This window comes from Lithobates pipiens, unplaced genomic scaffold, assembly GCF_037356315.1.
Source record: "Lithobates pipiens isolate NorthernLeopardFrog02 unplaced genomic scaffold, aLitPip1_a1.2 Scaffold_19, whole genome shotgun sequence".
In the NCBI taxonomy this organism is placed as follows: Eukaryota; Metazoa; Chordata; class Amphibia; order Anura; family Ranidae; genus Lithobates; species Lithobates pipiens.
Window position 1 is genome coordinate 422,867,846 of NW_027507764.1, and position 13,786 is coordinate 422,881,631.

Here is a 13,786-nt window from a genome sequence, read left to right on the forward strand (position 1 = left end):
CGTCCTTCTGTCCCTGATCCATCCCACCTATCATCTCTCTGTCCCTGGTCCATCCCACCCACCATCTCTCTGTCCCTGATCCATCCCACCGTCCTTCTGTCCCTGATCCATCCCACCTACCATCTCTCTGTCCCTGGTCCATCCCACCCACCATCTCTCTGTCCCTGATCCATCCCACCAACCATATCTCTGTCCCTGATCTATCCCACCCACCATCTCTCTGTCCCTGATCCATCCCTCTGTCCCTGATCCCATCCCACCCACCACTGATCCAACTCCCCACCCCACCTCCATCCTTCTGTCTCTGATCATCACCATCCCTCTGATCCCACCACCAAAGGCAAACATGTAAGATATTGCATTATTGCAGTCACTAAATGTGATGACTGTATTTGTTTTATTTTATTAGGCTTTCTTGTACTTCATTGTCTGCGGTGACCTCTGCCTATTGCTGTTTCCCGAGCACCTTTTTTGTGTTTCCTGTTTTTTTTTCTCTGGTGAACGAGGAGTGTGGCTGGGCTGTCAGACATATTGATGTGTCATTAGAACCTGGTGTATAATGTAGAGCCTGGTATATGATGTACAGAGCCCTGTGTATAATGTAGAGCCTGGTATATGATGTACAGAGCCCTGTGTATAATGTAGAGCCTTGTATATGATGTACTACAGGGGACGGAGTTGGTGGATTCTATAATGGGTGGGGCTTATGAGAAGTGGGATGGGTCAAAAGGGTGGGCGTGGTCTAGCGCCCCCCCCATCTTAAAACTTCACCAGCCACCACTGGTGTGGAAGATTATCTCCATCAACATTATACTGTAGCATCTATTCTATTTCTAATTCGTGAGAAGGGGATGGCACGGGACTTCCAGTTTAAGGCTATTGCCCAAAGTGTGGCTACACAAATAGTATAGATCAGTTTTTCCGAGTGATAAGAGATGTCAGGTATTGGAGTAAGTAACACACACAAAGACATAGTAAGGGTAACAGAGTGTCAGGCTATCTGAGAGACAATGCCTGAAATCTTGTGCCAGATGTGCCTCACTCTCTTACAGCTCCAGATTATTTGGCAGAAAGAACCAGGAGAGGCAAAAACAAGCATCTGGAGCCTCTGGGAATATAGAATGTAGTTTAGTTGGTGTAACCTGGTTATATAAAGATCAAAAGGACTAGCAAAATCACCCTATAAACACTACTTATATTAAGCATTCAAACACGTACTGATTCATTCACATAAGTCAAACATAAAGATACAACAAATATTTTTAGTGCAGCACTCGTAGTAAGACTCTAAACTATAAAGTCACTCAAAAATCTCCACAAAAGCAGACAAATGTGTTAAAAAAGAGTTATATATAGTGAATAAATATTGCTATTCTTCGAAGAATAGCATAAAAAGTTTTTTTTTGCAACACTGAGCATCTTTAATAATTCTGCCCCAACTGCCCATCATTTATAAATCCACCCACAACATGTAGAAATCCGCCCTCACTGACATGAACTCGCCATGGGAGTGCGGGGCACAATCTGACAGAAAAAAATTATTCTGTTGGCTATTGTGCGCAGGCGCAGTCTCGCCGTCACAACAGCTGATTGTAAAACCAGCTATTGTGCTGTTCCATACTTCATGGATCATGCATGCACCGTTCGTTCTGGGAACTTCTCGATAGTGGGCACTGAAGGGAATGTAGATTGTCTAGGGGTGGTTTTTAACCCTCAATATCTCTGGTAAGATGTGACGTTCATTCCCCACAGGCCTGTGAGATTAGCCCATTGAGACAATGACACAAGACAACAAAGTCTCTCCGAGCAAATTTAATTTTTATTCTTTGGTGTGAATATTTAAAGGGGGCTTTCAGAAAGTACCGCCCTCTGAACGTGTCATACAAATTATCCAATCATATAGAAGTATAATCTATGACAAAAGTGAAACTAGTGATTTCTCAAAAATCATGTGCTTCACAAGAAACGAAACAACTAAAGCTAGATAACAGTAACATGAAAAAACGAAACTTAATTTCTTGATCATACATCACGGGACGCAGGAGCTTCATTACATAGTGGGTTATATAGGCACCTCTGGTGATTGGACACTGGTTGACCCCAAATAAGGAGAATTCCTCCCCTATATAACCCCTCCCATATGGGAGGCACCTCAGTTTTTTCGCCAGTGTCTATGGTGGTTGGTCACGTAAAACTTTAGCTCTGTGCAGGTCCCTGCGGGGGCCTAAGGGCTACAACAAACCGGATCCATACCCCGGGCCAATATTTGACTCCCAAGATGGTATGGTACCCGGGCCTCGTCAGCCGAAGAAACGAGGTTTGGCCTGTAAGTCCTCTCCTATTGGAAGACTGGGCTCTGGGAAAACCAGACTTGGTGTACTGTTTATACAGAGCGCACGAAAGTTTCTTGCAGAGTCTTTTACATGGTCCAGGTAGGTGGTAGGTAGTTGTATGTCTTGCCTGGTTTCCACCACTAGAGGGAGTAAGAGCAGCCTGATGCATACTTACATGCCTTTCAGTACACACGCTCAGTGAAGCCTGGTTCTCCAGCTGTCTCACTACTCCACTGCAGTCCCTGCCACAACAAGGTAACACAGGGGTCCCACATAGTCTGGGGGTCCCACGCAGCTCCGGTGGAGTTCTCCTTTCCCCCCCTGGATCCCGCGGTCCTCGTGCACACGCGCTGGGCGCATTTCTGGCCTAATGGAGGAGGGGGGAGTGTGGTTGTGAGCCGTGCACGTCAGTGTGCACGGCGCTGTACTGCGTAGGCGCCAGGCGCCATATTTAAAAAGCCCAGAGCATCAGGGGGCTGTAAGTGGAGACACAGGAGCTGTGGGCAGTAAGCATCCGTGGGGATTGGATCCAGGCAAACCTTAGACACCTACTCAGCATCAGGTTGTGCAGTTTAAGCATATATATTTATTGTGAGACTTTAAGCACAACAGTGATTGCACTTGTACTAGTACCTCTACTTTGTAGCTTAGGACTATGTCTCCTCGTAAGAGGGTCTCAGGGGGAGGTAGCAAAGGCACTGGTAAATCACCGCCTAGGTCTAGGGATTCTAAAAGTGCCTGTAAGTTACCACCCCCCCCCTGCAAGACTGGAGCCAGCCTCTCAAGACGAGTCAGTGCCCCTGTCAGGTTTTGCAGCCTCTCCTAATGTCCCAGCCCCGGTTTATGTCACTGAGGACTCCCTTGGGGCTACATTGGAGGGTTTTGAAGGGAGAATAATGAATTTTATTTCTGCTTCCCTGAAAGATAGCAGGAAAAGGGGTAGATCCCCTCCCTCTGCTGAAATTCCTCTCTCAGATGATTCTTCTGAAAATGAGGAGAGATCCCTGTCTCGGGACAGGGATCCTGAGCAGTCGGATGAATCAGAGGAAGAGGAGAGAGTCCCCTCCTCCCAGATGCTCAGAAAACAGGTGCAGTATTATACTGAATTGGTGCGTACCACATTCAGAATGCCTGCTGCTGAAGTCGCTACGTCCTCTGTTTCTTTCCTGGGAGTCAGGAAAGCCCCACAGACTGCCTATTCCTTTCCAATTCATCCCTTAATGGATGAATTGTTGTATGAGGATTGGGGACATCCCGATAAACTGTTTGCTCCTCCTAAAAGGTTTATTATGCATTATCCTCTGGAGGAAAGTTTCACCAAGAAGTGGGGGGTCCCATTTGTCGATGCGGCTGTCTCTTGGGTGAATAAAAACCTGACTTGTCCCTTGGATAATGCGCAGGTAGTTAAAGATCCAACTGATAAGAAGCTGGAAACCTTATTAAAGGCCTCCTTTTCCATGACTGGCGCTGTAGTGCAACCTACAGTCGCAGCCGTGTTGTTATGCCAGTTCCTCAAGGAACAGGTTAAGCAGATGCTTGGGCTCCTTCCCAGCGAGGAAGTAGAGAAGTATGCAGAAATGCCTCATATTCTGTGTTTCATGATTGATACGATTTTGGATTCTGTCCAACAAGCATCACGTTTGTCCCTCATGTTGGTACACATGCGAAGGGCCCTATGGCTAAAGAATTGGGCAGCTGAGCTGTCATGCAAGAAGCATTTGATTGGGTTCCCGTTTAGAGGGGAACGTTTGTTTGGAGAAGAATTAGACAAATTCGTCCAAAAGATTTCAGGGGGTAAATCTACTCTCCTTCCAGTCAAAAGGAGCAAGCGTCCTTCATTTAGGCGTGCTCTCTCTCCCGGAGCATCAAGCTATAAGCAGTGGCGACGGCCTTCTCAACCCTCCTCTACAGGAAAGGCTCAAGGCCGAGCCCAGGGACAGAAAAATACTTGGGGGCGAAAGCCTGCCAAGCAGAGCCCAAAATCTTCCTTGTGAAGGGGCGCCCCCGCTCAGCCGAGTTGGGGGAAGACTCCTGCGGTTTGCAGGAGCCTGGCGGGAAGAGATCCGGGACAAGTGGGTGATCTCTTCGGTTTCTCTGGGCTACAGGCTAGAGTTTCAGGAGATTCCACCTTCTCGCTTTCTAAGGTCAAGGATCCCCAGGGATCCAGTAAAACAAAAAACGCTATTTCTGGCCTTAGATCACATACTATCCCAGGGGGTGATAGTAGAAGTGGACCCAAAAGAACAGGGTTCAGGGTTTTACTCAAATCTCTTCACCGTTCCAAAGCCAAATGGAAGTGTCAGACCTATCCTAGATCTGAAGGATCTGAACCGGTTTTTATGCATCCGGTCCTTCCGAATGCAGTCAATCCGCACTGTGGTCTCCTCCCTGCAAGGGGGAGAATTTATGGCATCAATAGATATCAAAGATGCATATCTCCATGTGCCAATTTTTCCCGCACACCAAAAATTTCTAAGGTTCGCGGTAGAGTGGCACCATTTTCAATTTGTGGCCTTGCCGTTCGGGCTTGGTACGGCCCCTCGAGTCTTCACAAAGATTCTGGACCCTCTCTTGGCAAACCTAAGAGCTCAGGGTATAGCCATCATGGCTTATCTAGACGATTTGCTTCTCATGGAGAAAACAGCAGTGTTCCTAAACCACAGCGTCACCAGAACGCTAGAACACCTGGAACGCCTAGGTTGGATCATAAACCTAGAAAAGTTGTCCCTACAGCCTGCCACCAGGTTGGAATACCTGGGCATGATCATCGACACTGCTCAGGGCAAGGTGTTTCTTCCAAGGCCGAAGGCCTTGGCCATTGGGGATCTGGTGCGCCTAATTCTGGGCAGGAGATCTTCCCCCATTCGATTGTGCATGAGACTGTTAGGGAGAATGGTCGCCTCCTTCGAGGCCGTCCCATTCGCCCAGTTCCACTCAAGGCCTCTGCAAAGATGCATCCTTGCGGCTTGGAACAGGAAGCCCCAATCCTTGGATATTCCTATGCGTCTATCCCCAGGGACACGCAAGAGTCTCGTCTGGTGGTTACAAGCCAAGGATTTGCTGAAGGGTAAAACTTTTCTTCCTCTTCCATGGAAGATTATCACGACAGATGCCAGCCTGACAGGCTGGGGAGCAGTGTTGGAGGAGACGTGCTCGCAGGGGAAATGGTCTGCGATCGAGAAGCTATTGCCCATAAATGTCTTGGAGATCCGGGCAGTTTATAAGGCTCTCATAAAGTGGTCTTACAGACTACGAGGTCTCCCGGTTCGGGTTCAGTCCGACAATGCCACAGCAGTGGCTTATATCAATCACCAGGGCGGTACCAGGAGTCCGGTGGCCCAAAAAGAGGTGAATCGCATACTTGTCTGGGCAGAAAAGCATGTTCCGTGTCTTTCTGCAGTCTTCATTCCAGGAGTGGAAAATTGGCAGGCGGATTTTCTGAGCCGCCAGCAGTTGTGCCCAGGAGAATGGGTTCTGCACCCCGACGTGTTTTGGAACATATGTCACAGGTGGGGTACTCCAGACGTAGATCTGTTTGCATCCAGGTTCAACAGGAAACTGGAAAATATTGTGTCAAGGACAAGAGATACACTTGCTCAGGGGTCAGATGCTCTGACAGTTCCCTGGGATCAGTACAATCTGATCTATGCCTTCCCCCCGAGCCCGCTTCTGTCACGGTTCCTGGGAAGAGTCAAGAGGGAGACAAAGTCGGTCCTTTTGGTGACCCGGCTTGGCCCAGGCGACCATGGTACGCAGAGATCATGAAGTTGGCAGTAGGCAGGCCATGGATCATCCCTCTCCGGCCAGATCTGCTCTCACAGGGTCCAATCTACCATCTTGCTTTACGCAGTCTGAATTTGACGGTTTGGCTGCTGAGACCCACATTCTGAGAGACCGTGGCCTTTCGGGGCCAGTCCTTTCTACTCTGGTCAATGCCAGAAAGCCGGCCTCCAGGCTTATTTATTACAAAATCTGGAGGGCATATGTTTCCTGGTGTGAACTCAGGAAATGGCATCCTAGAAAGTATGTCATTAGCAGGATCTTGGCCTTTCTCCAGTCAGGCCTAGAAATGAATTTGGCCATAAGCACTATCAAGGTGCAGATTTCGGCCCTGTCAGTGTTTTTTCAGAAGCCACTTGCATCACATTCCCTGGTGCGGGCTTTTATCCAGGGGGCTATGCGGATAAGGCCGCCAGTCAAATCTCCAGTATGCCCATGGAATCTGAATTTGGTTCTCTCGGCTTTGCAGGGGCAACCATTTGAACCTTTGCATCTGGCTTCATTAGTTCTCCTGACTAAAAAATTGGTCTTCTTGGTAGCCATATCTACGGCTAGAAGAGTATCAGCGCTAGCAGCTCTTTCCAGCAAGGAGCCGTATCTAATTATTCATAAGGACCGGGTGGTCATGCGTCCCAACAGGTCCTTTCTACCTAAGGTGGTTTCGGGATTCCATTTGAATCAAGACGTAATCCTACCATCCTTTTTTCTGGACCCACAGTCCGCAGAAGAAGAATCTTTGCACACTTTGGATGTGGTTAGAGCAATCAGTATATATCTTCAAGCAACTGCTCGGATAAGGAAAACTGATTGCTTGTTTATTTTGCTGGAAGGCCCTAGGAAGGGCCAGGCGGCGTCAAAATCCACTCTCTCAAGGTGGATTAGACAGGGTTTTTCTCAGGCCTATAGTCTAAAGGGGAAGATTCCTCCTTTTCAAGTGAAAGCGCACTCAACGAGGGCTGTAAGTGCTTCTTGGGCAGTGCATCACCAGGCCTCCCTGGCTCAGATCTGTAAGGCTGCAACTTGGTCATCAGTCCACACATTCACCAGATTCTATCAGGTGGATGTCAGAGGGCAAGAGGATATCGCCTTCGGGCGCAGTGTACTGCAGGCTGCAGTTTAGGTCCTCCGGTCCCTGGCGGTCTATAATTATGATCTGTGTCTCCCTCTCCTCAATCTGAGCATTGCTTTGGGACATCCCACTATGTAATGAAGCTCCTGTGTCCCGTGATGTATGATCAAGAAAATGGGATTTTTATATACAGCTTACCTGTAAAATCCTTTTCTTGAGAGTACATCACGAGACACAGGGCTCCCGCTCCTCTTGGGTTTTACGTGGTTTCTTATTGCTTTGCTACAAAACTGAGGTGCCTCCCATATGGGAGGGGTTATATAGGGGAGGAATTCTCCTTAATTGGGGTCAACCAGTGTCCAATCACCAGAGGTGCCTATATAACCCACTATGTAATGAAGCTCCTGTGTCCCGTGATGTACTCTCAAGAAAAGGATTTTACAGGTAAGCTGTATATAAAAATCCCATTTTCCAGTGTGCATCTAGTTATATATATATATAGTGGAGTACAAGAAAGACAAACAAAATGGAAGCTAATTATAAGAAAATAGATGCAGTTAAGCTAAATATCCCTTCAGGCACTTCTTGACACAACACCGGCAATAGAAAAACGTCAGAAAAAATTGCCATTTTTTTTTTAAAAAACCCCCAAAATCCATACCAGACCTTTATCCGAGCATGCAGCCTGGCAGGTCAGGAAAGGGGGGGCAAGCGAGCGCCCCCCTTCTGATGTCAAGGGACGTCTTGTGACGTCAGAAGGGGGCAAGGCCAATCAATGAAGTAACCAAATGCCCCACCCCTTGCCTATATAAGAGCTGTCAAAGCCGAACGCATATGCTGGGTAGCCTCTTAGAAGGAGGAGCACTTTTTGACAGTTTTCTATTTTTTGGTTTGGCGGACGCCGTGATGGACAATGAATGGACATAGAGGGACAGAATATAAGTTCTTCTTTTAATAAAGAATTTGTCAAAAACTGTTTCCTGTCTTTCCTACTTTTTGACACTTTTTTTGGTGAATGGGTATGATGTACCCAGTAACCATTCACATGGGGGGGGGGTTGGAATCTGGAGGCTTTCAGTTTCCGATAAGTCCCCTACCCGCAGACCCCAACAACCACAGCCTAAAGTTGTCAGGAAGAGGCCCTTGCCCCCATGATGGGGACAAGATGGTCTGTGCCCCCCCCCCCCACCCCAAGGGCATGTTGAGGGCATGTGGCCTTGCATGGTTCAGGAGGGGGGGAGGGTGCTTCGTTTAACGAAAACTAAAAGAAACAAATTCCGAAACCAAACTAAACAAATTCCATAATGAAACAAAATTAGTAACATAACGAATCTATCCGAAACGGAACAAAACAAATGTTTCCATTCTGCACATGTCACCAACCAACAAGATACTGCCCATGCATTCTCTGCCTACTATCAGTCTCTCTATAATCTACATCTCCTAAATCCCAGAAAGCAGTTGACTCACATTAAAACAATTCATACTTACTGTATCTCAATAATTTTCCCCTACCTAAACTTAAACCAATTAATAGAGATAAACTGGAGTCTCTCGGAGGCAAAGGCTGATGGCTTCACCTTGATTTAAAAATACTTCCAACAAAATCTGACACCCGATATTTATAAAAGCCCTAGTTCTCTTAAGTCTTTTATGCTTCCCTGAGAGATCTCCTGAGAGTCAGCCAGGTGAGCTGGCGAAGAGTAGTGATGGCCGAACGGTTCGCCCGGCGGTCGTTTCGCGGCGAATTTCCGACTTTCGCCGTCCGCGGGTTCGAACGCCTTTTTCCGTCGTTCGCCCCGGCGGACTTACGTGTTTAATGTATACAAGAACTTTAACCTTTCGTGACACGTTTATCATGTGTTACAGGACAACCAATTGAGACATGACAGCTCATGGACACTTGGACATTCCCCCTAACCTATAAATACACCCGATCCGGTGGCCATTTTACATTCTTTCTTCTGTCACTGTAGGGAAAGGATCCTGTGTGGAGTAGGGACAGAGAAAACGCTAGCTATTTGGTACACAAAAGTTCTTTTCAGGACTGGTATAGGTGTTAGGTCAGCAGCCTGAGTTTCTTTTGTCAGTTTAGATAAAGGGACAGAGCGCTGTATGCTGCTATTTTAGGGACAGCTCAGCCAGATTAGTCTTTCTTCATCATCATCATCATCATCATCATTAGCTGTTACTATCAGGTCCACAAAAGAGCTGTTCCAGCTAATCGTTCCAGCCTACTCTTTTTTGCCAATTTGTATAGGGACAGGCAGGAAGCAGTGTGTCAGGCAGTGAGGATAATTTTAAAGACTTGCTGTTACTATTAGTTCCACAAAGGTTCTTTTCAGGACTGGTATCAGTGGTACGGTAATAGGCTTGTACACGTATAATATTCTTTCTTCCAAATATAGAAAGAATATTATACTTGACTGCTGCCCTTCTGCTGCAGTCTGCTAATCATTCACAACTCACTTGTTCCACAAAGCTCTTTATCAGGACTGGTAACTTGGTCTGTCTAGGGTGCTACGGTACATAGGCTTGGGTGCGGTACAGTCTGCTGTTCTGTAAGGACCGCTATCGGTCCACAATACATAGGGTTGCCGTGCACTACTGCTGACCGCTGCCCTATACTGCAGCAGTCCTTCATTGGTATAGGGACTGACGTACAGTCTGCTAATCACTAACACACAACCTGCTTGGTCCACAAAAGTTCTTATAAGGACTGGTAACTTGGTATAGGGTGCTACGGTACATAGGCCTGAGTGCGTTACAGTCTGCTGTTCTGTAAGGACCGCTATCGGTCCACAATACATAGGGTTGCCGTGCACTACTGCTGACCGCTGCCCTATACTGCAGCAGTCCTTCAGCGGTATAGGGACTGACGCACAGTCTGCTAAACACTAACACACAACCTGCTTGGTCCACAAAAGTTTTTATAAGGACTGGTAACTTGGTATAGGGTGCTACGGTACATAGGCCTGAGTGCAGTACAGTCTGCTGTTCTGTAAGGACCGCTATCGGTCCACAATACATAGGGTTGCCGTGCACTACTGCTGACCGCTGCCCTATACTGCAGCAGTCCTTCATTGGTATAGGGACTGACGTACAGTCTGCTAATCACTAACACACAACCTGCTTGGTCCACAAAAGTTCTTATAAGGACTGGTAACTTGGTATAGGGTGCTACGGTACATAGGCCTGAGTGCGTTACAGTCTGCTGTTCTGTAAGGACCGCTATCGGTCCACAATACATAGGGTTGCCGTGCACTACTGCTGACCGCTGCCCTATACTGCAGCAGTCCTTCATTGGTATAGGGACTGACGTACAGTCTGCTAATCACTAACACACAACCTGCTTGTTCCACAAAAGTTCTTATAAGGACTGGTAACTTGGTATAGGGTGCTACGGTACATAGGCCTGAGTGCGTTACAGTCTGCTGTTCTGTAAGGACCGCTATCGGTCCACAATACATAGGGTTGCCGTGCACTACTGCTGACCGCTGCCCTATACTGCAGCAGTCCTTCATTGGTATAGGGACTGACGTACAGTCTGCTAATCACTAACACACAACCTGCTTGGTCCACAAAAGTTCTTATAAGGACTGGTAACTTGGTATAGGGTGCTACGGTACATAGGCCTGAGTGCGTTACAGTCTGCTGTTCTGTAAGGACCGCTATCGGTCCACAATACATAGGGTTGCCGTGCACTACTGCTGACCGCTGCCCTATACTGCAGCAGTCCTTCAGCGGTATAGGGACTGACGCACAGTCTGCTAAACACTAACACACAACCTGCTTGGTCCACAAAAGTTTTTATAAGGACTGGTAACTTGGTATAGGGTGCTACGGTACATAGGCCTGAGTGCGTTACAGTCTGCTGTTCTGTAAGGACCGCTATCGGTCCACAATACATAGGGTTGCCGTGCACTACTGCTGACCGCTGCCCTATACTGCAGCAGTCCTTCATTGGTATAGGGACTGACGTACAGTCTGCTAATCACTAACACACAACCTGCTTGGTCCACAAAAGTTCTTATAAGGACTGGTAACTTGGTATAGGGTGCTACGGTACATAGGCCTGAGTGCGTTACAGTCTGCTGTTCTGTAAGGACCGCTATCGGTCCACAATACATAGGGTTGCCGTGCACTACTGCTGACCGCTGCCCTATACTGCAGCAGTCCTTCAGCGGTATAGGGACTGACGCACAGTCTGCTAAACACTAACACACAACCTGCTTGGTCCACAAAAGTTTTTATAAGGACTGGTAACTTGGTATAGGGTGCTACGGTACATAGGCCTGAGTGCAGTACAGTCTGCTGTTCTGTAAGGACCGCTATCGGTCCACAATACATAGGGTTGCCGTGCACTACTGCTGACCGCTGCCCTATACTGCAGCAGTCCTTCATTGGTATAGGGACTGACGTACAGTCTGCTAATCACTAACACACAACCTGCTTGGTCCACAAAAGTTCTTATAAGGACTGGTAACTTGGTATAGGGTGCTACGGTACATAGGCCTGAGTGCGTTACAGTCTGCTGTTCTGTAAGGACCGCTATCGGTCCACAATACATAGGGTTGCCGTGCACTACTGCTGACCGCTGCCCTATACTGCAGCAGTCCTTCATTGGTATAGGGACTGACGTACAGTCTGCTAATCACTAACACACAACCTGCTTGTTCCACAAAAGTTCTTATAAGGACTGGTAACTTGGTATAGGGTGCTACGGTACATAGGCCTGAGTGCGTTACAGTCTGCTGTTCTGTAAGGACCGCTATCGGTCCACAATACATAGGGTTGCCGTGCACTACTGCTGACCGCTGCCCTATACTGCAGCAGTCCTTCAGCGGTATAGGGACTGACGCACAGTCTGCTAAACACTAACACACAACCTGCTTGGTCCACAAAAGTTTTTATAAGGACTGGTAACTTGGTATAGGGTGCTACGGTACATAGGCCTGAGTGCAGTACAGTCTGCTGTTCTGTAAGGACCGCTATCGGTCCACAATACATAGGGTTGCCGTGCACTACTGCTGACCGCTGCCCTATACTGCAGCAGTCCTTCATTGGTATAGGGACTGACGTACAGTCTGCTAATCACTAACACACAACCTGCTTGGTCCACAAAAGTTCTTATAAGGACTGGTAACTTGGTATAGGGTGCTACGGTACATAGGCCTGAGTGCGTTACAGTCTGCTGTTCTGTAAGGACCGCTATCGGTCCACAATACATAGGGTTGCCGTGCACTACTGCTGACCGCTGCCCTATACTGCAGCAGTCCTTCATTGGTATAGGGACTGACGTACAGTCTGCTAATCACTAACACACAACCTGCTTGTTCCACAAAAGTTCTTATAAGGACTGGTAACTTGGTATAGGGTGCTACGGTACATAGGCTTGAGTGCGGTACAGTCTGCTGTTCTGTAAGGACCGCTATCGGTCCACAATAGATAGGGTTGACGTGCACCACTGCTGACCGCTGCCCTATACTGCAGCAGTCCTTCAGCGGTATAGGGACTGACGTACAGTCTGCTAAACACTAATACACAACCTGCTTGGTCCACAAAAGTTCTTATAAGGACTGGTAACTTGGTATAGGGTGCTACGGTACATAGGCTTGAGTGCGGTACAGTCTGCTGTTCTGTAAGGACCGCTATCGGTCCACAATAGATAGGGTTGACGTGCACCACTGCTGACCGCTGCCCTATACTGCAGCAGTCCTTCAGCGGTATAGGGACTGACGCACAGTCTGCTAAACACTAACACACAACCTGCTTGGTCCACAAAAGTTTTTATAAGGACTGGTAACTTGGTATAGGGTGCTACGGTACATAGGCCTGAGTGCGTTACAGTCTGCTGTTCTGTAAGGACCGCTATCGGTCCACAATACATAGGGTTGCCGTGCACTACTGCTGACCGCTGCCCTATACTGCAGCAGTCCTTCATTGGTATAGGGACTGACGTACAGTCTGCTAATCACTAACACACAACCTGCTTGGTCCACAAAAGTTCTTATAAGGACTGGTAACTTGGTATAGGGTGCTACGGTACATAGGCCTGAGTGCGTTACAGTCTGCTGTTCTGTAAGGACCGCTATCGGTCCACAATAGATAGGGTTGACGTGCACCACTGCTGACCGCTGCCCTATACTGCAGCAGTCCTTCAGCGGTATAGGGACTGACGTACAGTCTGCTAAACACTAATACACAACCTGCTTGGTCCACAAAAGTTCTTATAAGGACTGGTAACTTGGTATAGGGTGCTACGGTACATAGGCTTGAGTGCGGTACAGTCTGCTGTTCTGTAAGGACCGCTATCGGTCCACAATAGATAGGGTTGACGTGCACCACTGCTGACCGCTGCCCTATACTGCAGCAGTCCTTCAGCGGTATAGGGACTGACGTACAGTCTGCTAAACACTAATACACAACCTGCTTGGTCCACAAAAGTTCTTATAAGGACTGGTAACTTGGTATAGGGTGCTACGGTACATAGGCTTGAGTGCGGTACAGTCTGCTGTTCTGTAAGGACCGCTATCGGTCCACAATAGATAGGGTTGACGTGCACCACTGCTGACCGCTGCCCTATACTGCAGCAGTCCTTCAG